Below are 17,500 nucleotides of genomic sequence, written 5' to 3'. Positions count from 1 at the left end.
TGTCTACAATAATTCGTTTGCGCTTGTCTGTATAATAATTCGTTTGTGCTTGTCTGTACAATAATTCGTTTGTAGTTGTCTGTACAATAATTTGTTTGTAGTTGCCTGTACAATAATTCATATGTAGTTGTCTGTACAATAATTCGTTTGTAGTTGTCTGTGCAATAATTCGTTTGTAGTTGTATGTGCAATAATTCGTTTTTACTTGTGTGTACTTGTACAGTAACCTCTTAAGACCCTGTTGTCTCGATATTATATAAGAAAATCTGAAAATTAAAAGAAAATATATAAAGCATCGTAAAGGAAAGAATTTGACCATCTTGAGATCTGTAATAAGTGAACATTGAGGTAAATGTGAATTAAGTTCATTTCGATCTCATGTGTTAAATGAGGAAAGCCTAAAAAGGTCTGATAAAGGTGTTTTGCTTTGAGTTAAAGATACAGGATATTTAAGGCAGGATATTTAGGATTTATTTACCAGAAGGAAAATGTAAAAATTAATCAGTAACAGAAAAATAATTTCTAATGAAATATAGCGTATTTATTTATTATAATTTTAGTTGGTGAAAAAACGCTCTATTAGACCGTAGATTTTAGCACGCGCGCCCCGAGTAAGCCGAAAGTTGGATCACGCCTTGTTTTAAGTCTGAAAACCAAATGGTTAATAAGAAAATAAAAATAAATTTGCCAAGTCAAGCAGCTTTACGCCATTGACACATCTTGAATTCTTTCATTTGCACAATTTAGGGACTTTTTAATAATATTTTTTTACAAACACTTCAATTTAGCAATCAGATTAAGTGCTAGAAATTTCTGTCTAAGATATTGCTATAGTAGATTCACATCACCCGTGCATTTGACGTCTAGGCCAGTCCCTTACGACGCTCCTGATTGGCTGTTGATAAGCCAATGACAAGGGTGGAAACTCTCAGTCTCTCTCTCGAGAGTTCACATGAATAGGATCTATGTGCCACCTCTCCTGAGGGATACGTCTTTGAAAAGTATCCTTCAGGAGAGGTGGAGCATACATCCTGCCTATGTGAATTCTCGAGTGAGACTGAGAGTTTCTAGTCCTGTCATTGGCTTATCAACAGCCAATCAGGAGCGTCGTAAGGGACTGGCCTAGACGTTAAATGCAGGGTTGATGTGAATCTACTATAGCTATCACCCGATTCAAATCCAGCTTCAGTTTCAGATGATCTTAGGTGAAGTGAGGTCAGATAACCTCTGTCCTTAGTCCTTTCCCTGTTTTTTTTTTCTTTTCGCATTTTGACTTGGCTAGACGACGTTATTGAATGCCGGTTCCATCGATCTCTGCATCTAAAATGGAAAATGATAGAGCTGATAGATTGTTTAGCACTGAAATAAGTTAACATTTCAAAGAATGCGTACATGATACCTTACTTGGTAAGAAAATAAAAGGTTTCGTAGCAATTTTCATTAGTTGCTCTCATACATTTTATCGAAAGCCAACCAGTCCACCAGGACAACTTGCTGATCTCGCCACTAGATGGCAGCAGTAGAGACAAGAGGGTGACTGATCCAAGAACATATACTACATCGGATTATCTCCCTTCCTGAATAAATTAAATTCAACCGCATTTAAGAAACATCTGTACCGGGAGATTCAAGCGTCCTTGTCCGAGGTATATGTACAGTCGGCATTATGTTCGAAGAGGCTACCAGTCATCAGAAGTGAGTTTTTTTGGGGGTCGGGGGGCGGGAGGGGGGGGGGGGGGGGGGGGGGGGGGGTGGGGGGGGGGGGGGGGGGGGGGGGGGGGGGGTGGTGGGGGGGGGGGGTGGTGGGGGGGGGGGGGTTAATTCAGCCTAACCAGTAACCTAGTTTTTAAAACCAGCTTCCTCGCAGCGCTTGAAGGTCATTGGTCTCTTTTCAGATGCTACTGTAGGGGGTTTTATGTCATGAGATTCCCCTACTTCTCGTCACATTCTTGACCTTGAGGGACTGTAGTATACACCTCTGGGCTTCTCGTTCTGACAAGAGATGTTTGAGTAATATTTTTTCTCTTCCTTCTCTCTTGTTATTATCTCGTCTCGTGTGGTTTTCATGTTTGTCGGGGTTTGAGAAGCGACTACGCCATTCTTAGATGAAACCTGTTTATGAACACGTTTCACGTTTTTTTTTTTTTTTTCATCTTTTCATATTAATTCCTAAGAAGGTATTTTTTTTTTCTTTTTGGGGGGTTTCCTACTTGATGTTGTTTAGTATATTTTAGTCTTCCACTTTATCGAGGTTAGATAAACAGAAGACGTTTTTACGTTTATTTCGTGTTTAAAAACTGCTCTTAATATATTTGAAGAATCTGCTGGTCATTTTTTTTTACCTCTTTGTGATTATGGGACCTGGGTTCGTTTCCCGGTACCGGACATCACAATTTCTTCAAATTTCTTTGAACTTGGATCTTCAGGCTTTGTAGTGACAAGCGTATCCAAAAAAAGAGCAAAGAATTCAAGAAATTAAGAGGACATTGTGGCTATTACAATTGCAAATTATATATATATATATATATATATATATATATATATATATATATATTATATGTATATATATATTATATATATACATGTGTATGTGTGAGTTCATGTATACTCATGCATTATTATTATTATGGTTATTATTGGAGGAACAAATACAACAGTTATGTAAATGTGCATATATTTATATTTAAAACAGCAAGGATAGCTGTTTTAAATATAAATATATGTTCATTTACATAACTGTGGATTTGTTTCTCCATTTGAAGACCCGTGCTACTATGAGGATTTTTTAATTGATACTATTATTATTATTATTATTATTATTATTTTTTTTTTTTTTTCTATCACAGTCCTCCAATTCGACTGGGTGGTATTTATAGTGTGGGGTTCCGGGTTGCATCCTGCCTCCTTAGGAGTCCATCACTCTCCTTACCATGTGTGCCGTTTCTAGGATCACACTCTTCTGCATGAGTCCTGGAGCTACTTCAGTGTCTAGTTTTTGCTAGATTCCTTTCAGGGATCTTGGGATCGTGCCTAGTGCTCCTATGATTATGGGTACGATTTCCACTGGCGGTATCCCATATCCTCCTTAATTCTATTTTCCGATCTTGATACTTATCCATTTTTTCCCTCTCTTTCTCTTCAACTCTGGTGTCCCATGATATTTGCGACATCAATGAGTGATACTTTCTTCTTGACTTTGTCAATCAACGTCACGTCTGGTCTGTTTGCACGTATCACCCTATCCGTCCTGATACCCATAGTCCCAGAGGATCTTTGCGTGATCGTTTTCTATCACTCCCTCAGGTTGGTGCTCGTACCACTTATTACTGCAAGGTAGCTGATGTTTCTTTTGCACAGGCTCCAGTGGAGGGCTTTGCCACTGATCATGCCTCTTTTTGTACTGGTTCTGTGCAAGTGCCGGCATTTCGCTTGCTATGTGGTTTATGGTTTCATTTTCGTATTGCACTTCCTACATATGGGAGAGATGTTATTTCCGTCTATCGTTCTTTGAACATATCTGGTTCTTAGGGCCTGATCTTGTGACCCGCCTGTTATCATTCCTTCAGTTTCCTTCTTTAGCTCTCCCCTCTGTAGCCATTGCCATGTGTCATCGCTGGCTAGTTCTTTAGTCTTTGTCTCATGTATTGTCCGTGCATTGGTTTATTGTGCCAGTCCTCTGTTCTGTCTGTCATTCTCCTATCTCTGTATATTTTCTGGGTCTTCGTCTACTTTTATTAGTCCTTCTTCCCATGCACTCTTTTAGCCACTCGTCTTCACTGGTTTTCAGATATTGCCCAGTGCTCTGTTTTTTGATGTTGACGCAGTCCTCTATACTTTAGTAGTCCTCTCCCTCCTTCCTTTCGTGTTATGTATAGTCCTTTCCGTATTTGCTCTTGGGTGTAGTGCTTTGTGTATTGTCATATGTTCCTGGTTTTCTGATCTATGCTGCGGAGTTCTGCCTTCGTCCATTCGACTATTCCTGCGCTGTATCTGATTACTGGCACTGTCCATGTGTTTATGGCTTTTATCATCATTTACCGGCGTTGAGTTTTGACTTGAGTATCGCCTTGAGTCTCTGCATATATTCTTTCCTGATCGTGTCCTTCATCTCTTGGTGTTTTATATCCCCTCCTTCCATTATTCCCAGGTATTTGTATCCTGTCTCATCTATGTGTTTGATGGTGCTCCCATCTGGTAGCTTTATCCCTTCAGTTCTCGTTACTTTGCCCTTTTGTATGTTGACTAAGGCGCATTTTTCTATTCCAAAACTCCATCCTGGATGTCTCCAGATACTATCCTTACAGTCTGGATTAGGGTATCTATTTCCTTGATGCTCTTACCATACAGCTTGATGTCGTCCATGAACATCAGATGGTTGATTCTGTTGCCTCTTTTCTTGAGTTGGTACCCGGCATCCATCTTCTGTAGTACTTTTGTCATGGGAATCATGGCTACTACGAAGAGTAGTGGGGACAGTGAGTCGCCCTGAAAGATCCCTCTTCTGATATTAACCTCTACTAGTCTTATTCCAGAGCTTAAGTATTGTATTCCAGTTGCGCATTGTATTTTTGAGGAAGCTGATGGTGTTTTCCTCTGCCCCATATATTTTCAGGCATTCTAATAGCCATGTGTGTATCATGTCGAAGGCTTTCTTATAGTCTATCCATGCCATGCTTAGGTTGGTTTTGTTGTTCCCTTCTCCTACTGTTCTTCATTACCATTTTGTCTATCAGGAGCTGGTCTTTTGTGCCCCTACACTTCCTTCTGCAGCCTTTCTGTTGGTGGGGGATGGTGTTTGTCTCCTCTAGGTAGTTGTATAGCCTTTCACTGATGATACCTGTCAGTAACTTCCACATTATTGGTAGGCAGGTGATAGGCCTGTAGTTACTGGCTATATTTCCCTTACTCTTGTCTTTTTGTACTAAGGATGTTCTTCCTTTGGTCATCCATTTTGGTGCATGGTGATTTGAGATACAATGCTGGAGTTGTTCTGCTATTCGTGGGTGTAGGGCCTTGAAGTTTTTGAGCCAGTATCCATGGACTTCATCGGGACCTGGGGCTTTCCAGTTTGGCATTTTCTAGTAGTGGGTCTGACTGTGTCTGTCGTGATCTCTGTGAATCTTTGCTTTATTCTCCCTGTTTCTTCTTCCTTGACTTCCTGGAGCCATGTTGCATGTTTGTTGTGTGATACCGGATTGCTCCATATGTTTTCCCAGAGTCTCTTACTAGGTTCGGCTTCAGGAATTTCTTTCCCCTCTTAGTTGGCTGTATAGTCTTTTCTGGTTGGTTCCGAATAGTTTGTTCTGTTGGTATCCCTTATTCCTGTTCGTGTACCGTTGGATCTTATGTGCTTTTGGCCTTAAGCTCTGTTTTACATCTTCTATTGGTTGTTTGTTTTAGTCCCCTTCTCTTGTACTTTGTATTTCACGTTGAATTCCTCCCTTGTTTTCCTGCTTTCTTAGCCTTTTTTCTGCCATCTCTTTATGATTCTTATTATTATTATTATTATTATTATTATTATTATTATTATTATTATTATTATTATTATTATTACAAGCCAAACTCCAATTCCTGTTGAAAAGGGAAAATGGATTGTGAAGTGAATAATAAAATGTGAACCAGAAGGAACAAAGAAAAAAAAAACGAAAAAAATAGACAGTAAAGTAAAATATATAAAATAAAAACAAACTCTGAAATGAAACTTCCTTCAGCCTGCTCTAGAAAAACGCAATTTGGCTCCAAGTTTAAACTCCGGAAGTTCCGGGAAGTTATCGCAAGAGGAATAAAACTTCCAGAGAACCTCAGAGTTACTGAACTTCGCACAGAAAAGGCGATGCTGAAAGATGTAACTGCCTAATCAATACTGCGAGATGGCCAGTCTTTTATGGGAAGATCTACATGCAAAGTGAGATCAAAATAATATTAATTATATATATATATATATAAATAGTATTATATATATATATATATATATATATATATATATATGTATATATATGTATTAAAAATCCACTATTATATCGATAATAATATAAAATTTATACTTCCTTAGTATATTAACGTAAACTCTAAGGAGGAACACTGTTCAGGTGTTGGGAGTCTTTTGAATTTTTTGTGCAAATAATATAAGTTATTGATATAATTGTGGGTTTTTTTAACATACAACAATTTAATCCCGACGTCGTGAATTTCGTAGCTAAATTATATATATATATATATATATATATATATATATATATATATAATAAAAATTCATAAGACATTAATTTTTTTTGGCAGAGATTTTGACCATGGGATAAGAAATTAAACAGAACTCAAATTTATGTGCAACGATTAACAAATAAAAAATGCGCCGAAGTTTCTTTGGCGCAATCGTGTTTTCTGTACAGCCGCTACAGCGTATAATCAAGTCCAACTAGATCTAGTTTTCAGTGGTCACGGTATAGTGCTTATGAGCCGCGGTCCATGAAACTTTAACCACTGCCCGGTGGAGGCCTATCTATATGATTGCCAGAAGCACGATCCATGGCTAACTTGAACCTTAAGTAAAACAAAAACTACTGAGGCTAGAGAGCTGCAATTTGGTATTTTGATGATTGGATGGTGGATGGACCTACATACCAATTTGCAGCCCTCTAGCCTCAGTAGTTTTTGAGATCTGAGGGCGGACAGAAAAAACTGCGGACGGACAGACAAAGCCAGAGTTGTTGTTTTAGATTTAGCTCACTTTATGCCAGAACGGGCTCTTGCTCATAGAGCAGCCCTTAATAAAGCCACAGAAATAGTTTTCTTTTACAGAAAACTAAAAAATGGAGTCACCTGCTGAAGACCAAACAGTGAATTCTTTTCAAAACATGGCAGAAGAAAAAAGGAATAAAAACATTTCCTTGCGATACACTTGTATTATCCTGTACCGAGAACTCTCAGAATACTTTCTCAGTTGTGCAGCCGAAAATGAGATTGACCGGAAATGTTTCTCGGAAAAGAATTTGAATGTCAAGAAGGAAAACCCAAATTTTAGGTCAGTTGCCTTTAGGACCGAAAGTAAAGCTGTCAATCGAAGGATGTGAGTGGGGGAGAGCCAGTGGCCAGAACCTACTAAAAATCATTATTTTATATAAATCTATATATATTATATATTAATATATATATATAATATTATTAATAATATATGATATACATACCATACATAACATAGCATACATTATATATAATATAATATATTATAATATGTATATATATGTATATATATATATATATTATATGTATAACAGAATCACGAAAGTTAGGAACGTGATAAATCCATAAATAAAGATAAAGGCCACGAAGGAAAAATAAACGAAGGAGTCTGCGAAATCTTTTGACTTAAAAGCCCTTTACTTAAGCAGTATCTGCTTCAGTAAAGGGCTTTTAAGTCGAAAGATCTCGCAGACTCCTTCGTTTATTTTTCCTTCGTGGCATTTATCTTTATATATATATATATATATATATATATATATATATATATATATATTTAATATTATATATATGGCTGGTAAAAATGTTTCTGTTACAACAGAATTCCATGTAATAAAAGGAGCCCATAAAGACGCCAAAATATAGAGAGAAATTACTATATTTCAGAGAGAGGCAACTGTCCCTGAAATATAGTATTTTCTCTCTATATTTTGGCGTTTTTATGGTCTCTTTTTATTAGATATATATATTATATCTAATTTTTCTAATCAGGTGGCTAACGATCTCACGTGCACCTTAGTCATCCAGATTCAATGATGACGTTTCGTAAATAACATCCTAAAAAAAAAATAAATAAATAAAAAATTTCTGTTTTGACAGCAGAAGAAGTTGCATTTCGAAACCTCTGCTACTGAGGACGTATGCAAGGACAACTCCATCACGTGCTGGAGCCTATTCAGCGACCAGCCTCCTCGCTAGGAATCCTCGCCAGAAAAATGTCTTCGGCTTCTGAAAAGTCTGAAAGGAGTGAAAAGACGGGCGGCGCCATTTGCCAAATAGTGCCTCGTCACGGGGCCGAGATCTCTCCCATTTCTCGCGCTATTCCCGATCTCGGGAGGCGTGAGGCTGAGAATGTCTTCCAGGATTACGGCTCAGGTCGACGACGATGATGATGATGGCGAAGGACGTTGCGTCAATGACGAGACAGAAAAGGGAGAAAATTTAGATCGTAACGATTCCCAACAGAAGCTGACAGCTTCCATTGATACGCCGGTTTCAACCTACCCCCCCCCCTCTCTCTCTCTCTCTCTCTCTCTCATATTTTTAAGGTGTCTGGATGTTAGCTGTCACACGGAAGAATAAGAGAGGATGAATTTTTGCCTTGTTTAAAATCAGGTCTTAAGCCAACACGGGCTCTTGCTTCAAAAGCGCAGGATCAATTTCTGTAAAAAAAAAAAAAAAAAAACAAAAAAAAAAAAAAAAAAAAAAAAAAAAAAAAAAAAAAAAAAAAACTGATAATGAAGCATAAGAGAGGATGTCTCTTTTTATTTTGCTTCTAAAATTGAGCTGGTCTAAAACCAGCACGGGCTCTTGCTTCCAGAACCCAAGACAACCTCTGTAAAAAAAAAAAAAAGGTTTTGAAAATTAAGCATGACATGACCTTTTTTTTATTTTGTTTCTAAAAGTACTTAAAAAAGTCCAAGAACACCCCTTGTAAAAAAAACAAAAAACTTTGGTAACGACTTTCATCACTTGCTCTTATTGCAATGCAACGAACCAAACAGAAAGTTAAGAAAAAGCAAAGCTCAACTTGTGTCCAAGTGTCATTTCTTAAACCAACAGCACCAACCAACTTCTGTAATAAAGCGCATTAATCAAAGTCTCTCTCTCTCTCTCTCTCTCTCTCTCTCTCTCTCTCTCTCTCTCTCTCTCTCAACCCTGGCATACCAGCTTAAAAGCGATCGTCGTCGTCCTCTTCTCTCTGATGTGTCACTCGTCCCCTTGAGGTTACGGGGCAAAAACCACATCTTGGCTTCTGTTTCGCATTGGAAACGGCACTTGTTTTAGATTCGCTTCTCTGCGGTTCATATTTTCATTATCCATTAAAGGTTCGCTGGAAATCTGCATTATTGGAGACTGGCTCGGATTTCGTTATCTGTAAAGGAGATGTATTTCTTAGTTATAAGTTACTCAAGTTTTTTTTTCATGTACGGTTTGCGATTGTATGAAGGGCGCAGTAGTAACACACACACACACACACACACACACACACACACACACACACACACACACACACACACGAGCACTTATCTATCAGGTAAGTCTAAAAGATAATGTTTTCTCGCTTAGGAATGGTCTAAAACTAGCAGTGATTCCAGGGTAAGTTCTAGAGAACCTGCGTGTGTATGAATGTATGTATGTATCCGTATACTTTATAGTGAAAGCATCCCTTCGTATTGCAAAGATATATTCTGGGACACAAAACTGCTCTTTTGCATAAACCAAGCTTTTTATATTGTTTTTCTCCTTGGCTGACTTTTATTACGTTGGAGAAGACGCATTACACACTAAACTCTAGTACTATTACTCTCTGCTGTCGAGTCACAGGCTAATTGAATTTGCCCCCGGTTGAGGACTCTATATATATGCAAAGATTAAACGCACACACACACACACACACACACACACACACACACACACACACACACGTCACAAGAAAGGAGTGGTGGTTTCACGTTGCATGGAACCAGTGGTTATCCAGCAACGAGACCAACGGCTTTACGTCACTTCCGAACCACGTCGAGAGTGAACTTCTGTCACCGGAAATACACATCTCTAACCCCCTAAGTGGATTGCCCGAGATTGTCTTTCTCAAATCTTTTAATACCAATGGGAATTTTCAGCGTTCAGTAAGTAAATGGGAATTTTCCGAGTTCAGTAGGTAAACGGGAATTTTCCGAGTTCAGTAAGTAAACGGGAATTTTCAGAGATTAGTAATTCAATAGGAATTTTCAAAGCTCAGTAATCCATTCAGAGTTTAGTAATTCAATGGGAATTTTCAGATTTCAGTAAGTAAATTGGAATCTTCAGAGATCAGTAATTTATTGGAAATTTTTAGAGATCAGTAATTCAATAATAATTTTCAGTTTTGTAATTCAATGGGAATTTTCAGAGTTCAGTAAGTAAACGGGAATTTTCCGAGTTAAGTAAGTTAATAGGAATTTTCAGACTTCAGTAAGTAAACTGGAATTTTCAGAGATCAGTAATTCAATGGGAATTTTCAGAGTTACGTAAGTTAATAGGAATTTTCAGAGTTCAGTAAGTAAACTGGAATTTTCAGAGATCAGTAATTCAATGGGAATTTTCAGACTTAAGTAAGTTAATAGGAATTTTCAGAGTTCAGTAAGTTGATGGGAATTTTCAGAGGTCTGCAATTCAATGGGAATTTTCAGAGTTCAGTAAGTAAACAGGAATTTTCAGAGTTTTGTAATTCAATGGGAATTTTCAGAGTTCAATAAGTAAACGGGAATTTTCAGACTTCAGAAGTTAAAACGAATTCCCCTTCCAGGCCCTTGCAAAGGTCATCGATTCTACGTACACGCCGTGTACGTAGACATTAGTAAGTACGTACTTACAAGGTTTAATACAGATATATAGTAGATGACTTAGTATGGTTATTAATGACTCGTTTCTGGAGATGTTAATTTTGTCTAAATTTAGGTTGATGACGCTTGCTCCATAGTGTGTGCACAGTTACGAAAATTACAATATATATATATATATATATATATATATAGAGTTTATATATATATTAATATATCTATATATATATATATATATATATATATATATATATATATATATATATATATATTTATATATAGTATAATATACATTATATATATATATATATATATATATATATATATTATATGTATATATATATGTGTGTGTGTGTGTGTGTGTGTAAATATGACGTGAATGGTAAACGCTCTTATTACAAAAGTTGCACGATAAGTCAGAAAAGCGGTTACGAATATCAAAAATTCCAGCAAATACGAAGGACATTGAATGACGGTGACAGGAGAGAGAGAGAGAGAGAGAGAGAGAGAGAGAGAGAGAGAGAGAGAGGATGAAAATAAAACGATGAATCACTAAACGTCATTGTTTTGATCAGCCTTGCACGATTACACGATTACCCTCATGATGCAAGTTTGTATTAACACTCTTTATAATACGCGCGCACAAACAAACAACCACACAAGCACGAGTCTCGCGGACCGCCTCTTGACGTCGACGGGAAATGCCCCAGAATGCTCCCCCACAAAAGGACACCCTTCCCCTGCTGACGTCACGCCGAGGGTCACCGAGACAAAAACACACACACACATCTCTTCTTTGGGCTCGGCGTAGCTTGCATTTGGAAGTTGCCGAGTATGACTCAAGGGTCATTAAGTGAAGGACCTACTCAAGACTCCTACTGAGAGGAGGAGGAGGATCCTTGGCTTCGTTGGACTTTGTTGTAGGCAGGAGGCGTTATTTGTTATAGCGAAGACGATATAACGAATACGAACCCAAGTATTGTTTCTTTTCAACAGGGTGTTTGGCATGAATAATTAATGAGGTTGATATATTAATTCTTTTACTAATACAAATAGATTGCAAATCAATTCTTGTAGTGATTTTTATGCTGCCAAATGTTAAGATTAGTGCATTAATAGTTATAGATAATACGGACAGATTTTAAATCCTAATTCTTGTCTTGATTTCTGTATTGCCAAATGTTCATTGAGTTGCTTAGTAAGTATATTCTTTACAAGAGAATTTTTTTTACACGAACGACTTTTGGAAAGAAGACATCTCCTGTCCTAATTTGCTTTGGAATACTAAAACTGTAATTGGTTTACGCATTAATTTTGAATTCATTTAATGAAAACCTTCGTAGGGGGTTAGTGCCGTCAGTGGACCTCATGCGGTACACTGTAGGCAATGCTTAAGGTTCTTTGCAGCGTGCCTTCGGCCCCTAGCTGCAACCCCTTTCGTTCCTTTTACTGTACTTCCTTTCATATTCTTTCTTCCATCTTACTTTCCACCCTCTCCTAACAATTGCTTCATAGTGCAACTGCTTTGAGGTTTTCCTCCTGTTATACTTTTCAAACTATTTACTGTCAATTTCAGTTTCAGCGCTGAACCTTGCAAACTTTTACTGTCAATTTCCGTTTCAGCGCTGAATCACCTCATTTGTCCCAGCGCTTGGCCTTTGGCCTAAATTCTGTATTCAGTTCAATTTGGTTTTAATGAAAACGCATTGCATTATACGTTTATCCTTTATTTGGGGAATAATTCGTTTTATGTAAGGCTTAAAAATTGTGGAAAGGAAATACGTTATGAATGTTGACTTTGTAATGTGGCTTGAATATTGATGCTGGGATTTGTTTAAAAATGAATTTCAATGTCTAATTCTCCGATTGTGAATTCGAATTTCCAATTTGAATTGGGTTACAAAATTCCAGTTACATGGAAATCTCATGTAAAACTTATTCATATCTCTCTCAGGCAAATCTAATTTCCCAGGCCTTTTGAAGGTGTCGTTGCTTGCAAGACAGTTCTGTGATTCAGAAAGAAATGTTATGTATTATTCAGTACGAGATGTCTATCAGTGCAAATGAAAATAACTGCGTTTGGTGGGTCCATTTGCTTTGGAAACCGACGAAAAGGAATCATGCTGAAACAGGGTATAGGCAATGATTAAATCAAACTGATTAAATCAAGTGATTAAATAATTGATTTTTTCATTTAGAAAAATCATGATTTTTTTTATATTTTTAAATCTATTTTGATTTTTTTAAATTTGCAAACAAATTGAAAAATATGGTTTGGAGGCTAATAAAAACTTAAGCATGACTGTGCTGTATCTATTTATTTTGATATAAAAGAAATGCAAGTACGTACTTTAGGCCAGAATTGGAAAACTAAAAGATAAATCAATAGTAATTCTGTCATAATATACATTTTGAGGAAAATAAGGAGTGAAAAAATATCTAACACATCAAAGAAACCAAATAAAAAGAAAATAAAAAAATAGAAAATTAAATAAAACTGATTTAAAAAAAAATTTTATTTGAAAAAAGATTCACCAACCCTGTGCTGAAATGACTGAAATATTAAGTAATAACCTGGCAGCGAAACACTGGCCATGTTGCAGTGAAACACTGGCCATGTTGCAGCGAAACGCTGGCCATGTTGCAGCGAAACGCTGGCCATGTTGCAGCGAAACACTGGCCATGTTGCAGCGAAACGCTGGCCATGTTACAGCGAAACGCTGGCCATGTTGCAGCGAAACACTGGCCATGTTGCAGCGAAACACTGGCCATGTTGCAGCGAAACACTGGCTATGTTGCAGCGAAACGCTGGCCATGTTGCAGCGAAACACTGGCCATGTTGCAGCGAAACACTGGCCATGTTGCACTGAAGCTAAACACGACAAATATTGAATTAAATACTAATAGATTTCTACTGAATTTAAAAGTCATAAATGCAGAAGTTTAGTCTTAAATATTGGAATGGAAAAATATTAAGTGTTTGAATGAAAATCATGTGTGTTTAAAATCGTATATGTTGAAAGCTATTGTTACTTATATTAGGAGTGTTAGAAGTCTTAAATGTTGAATTTTGAAACCATGTATGTTAAAATCATATATGTTTAAAATCGTATATGTTGAAAGCTTTTGTTGTTTATATTGAAAGTGTTAGAAGTTTAAAGACTTGAGTACTGAAGATAAAAGTCGTAGAATTAGGCATCGAAACAATTAAATGCTAATGAGTTTTGTAAGTTATAAATGTTACATTCCAGAATCACACGGCAGACCGCAGTTCGCCCAGAAGGATCTCGGAATTCGCACCTCATCGCGTAAAACAACAGTTTGTCCTTGGTTACGAGGGAGACGAGACATAAACACACACGGCACCTTTGTCTGTCAAGTAAGGCGATTATATTCAGCCCAGCATTGCTGTCCTTTCATTGTTTCCTTTGTGCTGAGATTTGTGACGTCATGACACACTTCCTTGCTCCTTTTTTTTATTTGTGTCTTTCACCGTAAACATTCTTTGGAATCTTTCGCCAAGGGGTACAATTTGCATGCATGTAGACGGACATGCAAACAAACAGATAGAAAGCAAATGGATTGACATATATGTCAAGCGTTGTTGCATTGTTCATTTTTTTCCGTTTTGGCTTTCTTCGTATACGTGATTGGTTTTCTCCCGTCCAAGCGAAATAACTTATAATCAGAGACAAATAGATAATCAGACTTCTCAAGGGGCTAATCTGCATGATTCAGTAAGGAAATTAAGGTCCTAGCAAAGATTTTTGTTTTTTTTATGAACGACTGTGATCATTGCCACCCAATCCTATAACTGTGTACAGTCACTCATATAAGTTCATGGATGTCTCCGGTCATAGAGCTGAATTCCATCCAACCCCTTTCTGGACCACGGATCTGTATAGTGACGTAAGAGGGGCACACACTGAATCTTTCTACGGCAGTGTTAGGTAGTTGAACATTTGGCCAGTTTCGCACTCCCAGACACCTGTCATCCAGAAAGGGGTGAAATGGAAATCTCTCTCAAACACCCGGACATCCATGAACTTATATGAGTGACTGTACGCATGAAGTCTCTCGGTTATATCCTGATTTTTCCACGTCGCTTCTTCCCAATTCATAGAGAACTTAATTCTTACAATTGTTTTGGGGTTAACGGACTGATAAAAAAAATAAAAAAAATAAAATCTCCAGTATCCTGTTTCCAAATGATCTGGACTCGCTCTTTTGGCCTGAAATTTCTTCGTGGCTAATTCAGGTGGCATGTATTGTGATCTTCGTTTGATGAGTGAACTTCCTTTTTGCTGCTGTTTTATTCTAGAAATATTCTAAATTTAGGACGCGCGTTTTGACTTCCTTCTTCGTTATTGTGAATGTGAGTGTGTGTGTGCGTGTGTCTATGTGTGCGAAGTAGACCATGTTATTCTCTTTCTAGTTCGATTAAGCTCTTTCTTTCATTCCTAATTGATATGATGTTCATTAATCTGCCTGAGAATCAAGCAAAGACTATTTTGAGTAACGCACCACCTTTCAAAAACATGTCTAAAATGATGTTAATGTATAGGCCAGAGTCGAGGTACTATAATAATTACGTAGGTTAAAAAAAAAACAATCTTTCCAGATAAGATATCTTGTTCGTAAAACGAATTGAAGACCAGACTTTCCCCAAAACAGCAATAACTTCCGAAATCGATGCGATAGTCTGCTAAATACTCAAAGATCACCATAACCAGACCTGGAAAAGAGAACTTTAATTCCCAGCAGTTTATTACTGATAAGTTCCTGCACTCCCATGAAACTCAAACTAAAACTCTTGTGCTATTCTGAACAAGACCAGTCAGTGGAGAAGTTCACTCTCGACATGGTTCGGAAATCACGTAAAGCCGTTGGTCCCGTTGCTTTATAACTACTGGTTCCATGCAACGTCAAAACACCAAACAAACAAACATGACCAGTCAGTGGAGTGCCGATGACTTGCCAGAATCCTATCTGGTGTCCTTGGAAAAAGGAGATCAGAAAATTGCAAATTATAATGCCAAATTATAACGCGGTTTATGGTAAGTCTAACTGACGTACTCTGGTTGAGCGTCAATTGTAGGTCTCGGAACGAAAATATATATGATTTGGAAACTGAGGTTATGTAGGTTAGGGAATGCGTGAAAAGTAGTATATAAAGTAGTATATAATATATATATATATATATATATATATATATTATATATTATTTATGTATATTATATAGTATATATATATATTTATTAGATATATATATATATATATATTACATATATATACATATATACCATATATATATATAATTATAGTGTAATATGTACACACACATATATTTATACATATACATATAAATATTATATACATATATTAATATATATATTATATAATATTATATATATATATATATTAGTGTTATATGTACACACACACATCCGCAAACACTAAGCCATGAATATGTCGTTTGAAATCGAATACACAGTACCTTGGGAATGACTGACAGCCAGGGGGAATAATAATAATTAATAAGAGTTGCGCCGGCCAGGATACGGACCACGACCTGCTTTAGACACAGCGATAGACAAGTGATTTTGCCCATCGTTGTAATTGGCCTCGGGTGTAGTTATTCCTAAAAATATGGTGAGCTCGATATGAAACGATGTTTGAGGCTTCATATTTGTGACAAGGTCACTCCTATATAAGTGGCGCATATAGATCGATAAAGGGAGATATAGAAACATCCGAGTTTATGACAAATGAGGAATATTGGCCACCACGGTGAGAATTGGACCACATAAAGAGGAAAGGAAATGACGTAATGGGGTTGAATTGTTGTATGGTGAGAGCAGAGAAATGAGATCACTGGATGAAATGGCAAACCATATTTATCCATGACAGAAACCAGAAGGTTTGCGATGTAAGAAAAAATGAACACACTCAAAAAGGTCAAGCGTCAACTGCAGTTGAGTTGGAAATTCTGAAAGAAAAGTGGATGAATCAAGAGTCAGAAAAAGTGGATCGGAAAAGGTAAATGGGAGAATATTAAGGAAAATGGATCGCATGAGACCAGGAAATGTTAACTGCTGGGGACATTACGATAATGGAGAAGCTAATGAAGTTTGATTCGAAGGCTGAATATTTGATCGCTGTTTATGAAGTGGAAAGAGACTGAGAGAGAGAACTGAGCAGAAAAGGAAATTGTTCGACCCGCCTGATGCAGGGGGTGTTTAAAAAGAAGACAAAAGTGTTAATAATAGGCGTCACAGAAACGTCTTGGTTTGTGGAGCAGATGGGAGAGACTTTCTCTTGTTTAGTCTTGGAATTTAAGCAGAAATGAAAAGGTGGTTTTATGAGTTGAATTCACGCATATTCATTTTCATCAAATGGAGATGTGCAGATGAGAGAGAGAGAGAGAGAGAGAGAGAGAGAGAGAGAGAGAGAGAGAGAGAGAGAGCCAAGTACGTACGTAAGCAGCAATTAAAGGAACATCGTCATGAATCACCTTCTTGGGTATAACAGAGAATGCGTAATAGCACCACACTCATTAATTATGTTAATGGGATTGACTTCCTCTGGACCACCCTTCCCACCACCATTCCCCATCCCCTTGACCCCCCCCCCCCCCTCCCACCCACCCACCCATGCAGAAGTCACTTTAGGTGCAAAACGAGAATGAACCCGTTGCTGCTCAGGGTAATGGACTTCCATTATGGCGTCATTAAGAGGACAACAATTGTTGGGGGGGGGGGGGGGGAAGGGGGAAGTTTCTGTGTTTGTGCGTGTGTGGAATGAGATAAGGCCTCCTGCCACGGAGTTAACTTCTTAGAACCGACTTTGCTGTTTCTGGTGTATATATAAGTACACGAATACCCAGACGCATTATTTACACACACACACACACATACACATACACAAACACACACACACAC

At 37.4% G+C, this 17,500-nt stretch overlaps 1 protein-coding gene across 4 annotated transcripts in view; it reads left to right on the top strand.

The window, feature by feature from the left end:
* Positions 1-17,500, top strand: part of LOC135216324 (tumor necrosis factor alpha-induced protein 8-like protein) — a 170,510-nt gene that overhangs the window by 126,470 nt on the left and 26,540 nt on the right. For 2 of the 4 annotated variants that reach the window (XM_064251496.1, XM_064251495.1), the window contains exon 2: positions 13,811-13,938. The exons of the other annotated variants lie outside the window; for them this stretch is intronic. The gene's annotated coding sequence lies outside the window, so the exon portion shown is untranslated. The remainder of the gene's footprint in view (positions 1-13,810; positions 13,939-17,500) is intronic. 4 annotated transcript variants of the gene reach the window in all.

This window comes from Macrobrachium nipponense, chromosome 6 (assembly GCF_015104395.2).
Source record: "Macrobrachium nipponense isolate FS-2020 chromosome 6, ASM1510439v2, whole genome shotgun sequence".
Taxonomy (NCBI): Eukaryota; Metazoa; Arthropoda; class Malacostraca; order Decapoda; family Palaemonidae; genus Macrobrachium; species Macrobrachium nipponense.
Note: the sequence above shows the minus strand (reverse complement) of the source record. Positions and strands in the feature narration are given on the sequence as shown.